We start from the raw sequence: 4461 nt of genomic DNA, 5'->3' as shown, positions 1-4461 counted from the left end.
AAAGAGTTAGGTAATGAAAGAATAAGGCTTGGATTGTCAAGTAGGAGCATGTGTACTTTTAAAGTCTGTACACATAAGTTCCTGAGGGGTAGTAAGCATCTCAGGATAAATTAGTACATCTTGAAGCATCAAATTTGCTGAAAGATTTCTGTTGGAAAAAAAGTTCTACCCTTTTTGTCACAAGTAAGGGCAAGCAAAATTAGTAAAATGTGATTTTGATCTTTAATTTATTACTAGCTGTACCCGGCCACACGTTGCTGTGGCTCAGTCTGGTTAAATGGAAAAGAAATAAAAGAGAAAGCATACGTTTGTAATATGTTTAATTTCACAATGCTTTTGGGTATACAGTATTTTTGTTGTTCCATTCTTTGTGCAGATATATTGATTGTCTGCCTAAAATATTTCATATAGTGTGTGTTGCTTCTACGTCCAACAGATGGCTCTGTTTTAAAAAAAAAGGCATGTTTTTACCTGTCACAGGTGTGACATTTATATAATAGGTATATAAAAACACGCGCGTATTCGAATGCAACGTTGTATCAAAATTTCAAAGCAATTGGTGAAGAACTTTTGGAGATTTAAGATTTTGAACAAACCAACATTTACATTTTTATTTATATAGATGTCAGACAATCATTTTATTTTTTTAGCCTTGAAAGCAAGACAAGAGAAAACTTCAGGTGGAGAGCATAGTGGTAAAATGTATTTTGTTGTTACTATGGGCCCCTTTGGTGGTATTGCTGCCACCCAATGTCAGTGAAAATTCTGTTTTTTTTAAATATTTTAATTAAAAAAAACACACCATATAGCACTAGCTTTATAATAGGTACTGTTTAAGTATTTTGTAAATGTTAATTCATGCTAACTTTATGAAATAGTTGATTTAATTCAGTGTGATTTTTCCAACATGATAGATATTGCAACAGGTTTAAATGTTTACCAGAAGGAAATTTTGGGGTACATTTTTCTTGGTGGTTTTTAAAAACCTCAAGAACCTCATTCTTGCAAGAAACAAAGAAGGATAAATTATGCAGATAATGTAAAAGTTTAAAAAATTTTAAGATAAGTCAGTTTTCAAAAGTCTTTCTGGCTTGGACAGGCTGCTTTGGCGTAGGTCCTCACAATATGAATTCAAGTTCACTCCTCTGTGGAAACATTTGGAGAGCACCTGTTTAAGATTTAAGGTTTTACTCTGATGTGAGACTGTAATAATAAAATCTTTTGGTATCAGAATTGTAACGCTATAATAAAGTGAAAAGCTTTAGATTGATATTTTGGGACAGTGGCTTCATGCGGCCCCTTGGAATCATAGCCCATACGTGGCTGGTGATTTGGGGAACTGAAAATCCCTGGAGAAATTGGACAGAGACTGAGTAGGGAGCTGGAAGGAGGGGAGTTCTGGCAAGAGCGTGAAATCAGAAACAGTATCTTTTTTTCTTTAGGTTCCTCAGGAGAATTGTATTATAAGTTCTTTAAAGTTCTACAGCTTTATTCCTGCAAAGCTGCCTGTAAATATACATTCCTTATTCCCATTGGTTTTCATTGTAATCGTGATGCTTTATTTTTCTGATTGCTCTTCAATGGATAGGGATATATAACACTGGATATTTAAATTGCTCACAAGGTAGTGATCTAAACAAAAGGTGGTCTATCCGTACAATGGGATACTATTTGGCCATGAAAATAAATGGTATTCTGATACATGTTACAACTTGGATGGACCTAGAAACATACTAAATGAAAGAAGCTAGACACAAAAGGCCATATTGCATGATTCCATTTGTATGAAATGTCCAAATTAGGAAAATGATAGAGACAGAAAGTAGATAATGATCACAATTGAATTGGGGAAAGGGATAAATAGAAGTAATTGCTAGTGGGCTTGGGATTTTTTTTTTTTAGAGTGATGAAAATATTCTGAAATTAGGTAGTGGTTATGGTCATGCAACTTTTGTGAATATACAAATAATTACTTATTCAAAATGGTGAACTTTTGGTACATGAATTATACCTCAATAAAGAATTTGTACTCTATGATAAAATACGTAAGTATAAGTCATCTATCGTATATGATAAAAGGCTTATATTCAAGTCAACCGAACGGGGAAACAATGGGTCGGTATGATGCACATTGACCACCAAGGGGCAGACACTCAATTCAGGAGCTGCCCCCTGGTGGTCAATGCACTCTCACAGGGGAAGGGCCTCTCAGCTAGAAGCTGGGCTCAGGGCTGGTGAGTGCAGCGGTGGTGGTTGGAGCCTCTCCCACCTCTGCAGCAGCGCTAAGGATGTCTGACTGACGCTTTAGGACCCACTCCCCTTGGCTGTCAGTTGGACATCCCCCAAGGGCTCCTGGACCATGAGAGGGTGCAGGCCGGACTGAGGGACCTTCCCCAGGTGCTTGAACTTTGTGCACAGTGCCTCTATTCCTATCTAATAATAGTTAAACATGGTAATTAACCGTACCTCCGACCCGCTTCCCATAGGATAATCAGGGCGATATGCAAATTAACTGCCAACCAAGACGGCAGCCGCCAGCCAGGCAGCTGAAGCAAATAGGAGGCTTGCTTGCTCCAGTGAAGGAGGAAGCCAAGGTTCCCGGCCGGCGGCAGGGAAGGAGGAGGCTGAGTTCCCCCCCCTGCCGCTGCTGGGCTCTGAGCTTGCACTCTAAGAAACAATGTTGCAATTATAGAAGCTAAACAAACCCCATGCTTTCAGCCAGCCGGCTGAGCTGGAGTTGCAATAGTGTTTCAATTATAAAGGCCAAACAAACCTGAGGTCTCAGAGCTGGAGCTGAGCCTCAGACCTAAAGCCGGCTCTCAGTTCCAGTGACAGCCATAGAAGGTAAATAAATCTCATAATAATAATAAAAAAGAAGCTCTTCGGGCTCTGACGCCAGTGCAAGGCATGGCTGCTTCATCCCTCGTGTCCACGTTGGCCACCCTGCTGCTCTGACCCGCACAGAACTGCTGCCTCTGTCACTGTCCACTCCATTTCTCAGCTTTTCAAAATGAAGCTGTTGTCATTTCTGGAAGGAAACTTGCCCAGCAGATCAAGCAGGAAGTGCGGCAGGAGGGGGAAGAGTGGGTGGCAGCCGGCAACAAACGGTCATACCTGAGCGTGGTTCTGGCTGGGGAGAATCCTACAAGTCATTACTCTGTCCTCAACAAAACCAAGGCTGCTGCAGATGTGGGAATCAACAGTGAGACAATTGTGAAACCTGCTTCAATTTCAGAGGAAGAACTGTTGAACTTAATCAATAAACTAAATAACGATGATAACGTCGATGGCCTCCTTGTTCAGCTGCTGCTTCCTGAGCACATAGATGAGAGGAAGATCTGCATCACTGTTTCTCCAGACAAGGATGTTGATGGCTTCCATGTAATCAACGTGGGGCGAATGTGTTTGGACCAGTATTCCATGTTACCGGCTACCCCCTGGGGTATGTGGGAGATCATTAAGCGCACTGGCATTCCGACCCTAGGGAAGAATGTGGTTGTAGCTGGAAGGTCCCAAAATGTTGGGATGCCCATTGCAATGTTGCTGCACACAGACAGGGTGCATGAACATCCTGGAGGTGATGCCACTGTTACAATATCGCATCAATACACCCCCAAAGAGCAGCTGAAAACACATACCATTCTTGCAGATATTGTGATCTCTGCTGCAGGCATTCCAAATTTGATCACAGCAGATATGATCAAGGAAGGAGCAGCCGTCATTGGTGTGGGAATAAATAGAATTCAGGATCCTATCACTGCTAAACCCAAGTTGGTTGGAGATGTGGATTTTGAAGAAGTCTGGAAAAAAGCCGGTTACATCACTACAGTCCCTGGGGGTGTTGGTCCCATGACAGTGGCGATGCTAATGAAGAATACCCTTATCGCTGCAAAAAAGGTGCTGAGGCTTGAAGACCAGGTGGTACTGAAGTCTAAAGAGATTGGAGTGGCAACTAATTAACTAGTCTGTCTTCTGGGTCATGAACGGTACTCCAAGCCAGTTCAGGAGGCAAAACAGGCCAATAGAAATGCAGCATCTCTTATTTATTCTACTGACATGGTTTTAAACAATGCTTTGTATTTATTGAAAGCTTAAGTGGGTGGATGCTTGTGCACATAACTCTCCCCAGTATCTCACCAGGGATCATGCCATTATTATGCTGGGTCATGTGATCTGGCCATAAGAGGAGCCATTAGCCTGGTGATTGCATGGGGGACACTCCCATTGAGAAGGGCTGCTTTACTTTGTCAGACCACTTCAGTTACCAATTGCCTTTTCCAGGATTGCATTTCCCAAGTGCTATTCCAATAAGAGTTGATACTCACTTCAGGTTCCAAACCTTTTGAGCTCAACTGGTCAAACCAAAGGAAAAATGTTGCTAGAGAAAATTAGAGAAAAGGTACAAAAGAAGAAATGATAGTAATTTGAGTAGAAAAAATTTACCCTAATTTTATATTGCCT

General features: G+C 41.3%; 1 protein-coding gene and 1 pseudogene across 2 annotated transcripts in view; one reads left to right on the top strand and one right to left on the bottom strand.

Annotated features, from left to right (window-relative positions):
- Positions 1-4461, bottom strand: part of LOC102756994 (3-oxo-5-beta-steroid 4-dehydrogenase-like) — a 47423-nt gene that overhangs the window by 35048 nt on the left and 7914 nt on the right. The gene's annotated exons all lie outside the window — the stretch shown is intronic.
- LOC102756705 lies at positions 2908-4451 on the top strand (annotated as a pseudogene). Its single transcript, XR_435112.2, has one exon. The product of XR_435112.2 is annotated as a bifunctional methylenetetrahydrofolate dehydrogenase/cyclohydrolase, mitochondrial pseudogene (transcript).

Source organism: Myotis davidii, unplaced genomic scaffold (assembly GCF_000327345.1).
Source record: "Myotis davidii unplaced genomic scaffold, ASM32734v1 scaffold2150, whole genome shotgun sequence".
In the NCBI taxonomy this organism is placed as follows: domain Eukaryota; kingdom Metazoa; phylum Chordata; class Mammalia; order Chiroptera; family Vespertilionidae; genus Myotis; species Myotis davidii.
Note: the sequence above shows the minus strand (reverse complement) of the source record. Positions and strands in the feature narration are given on the sequence as shown.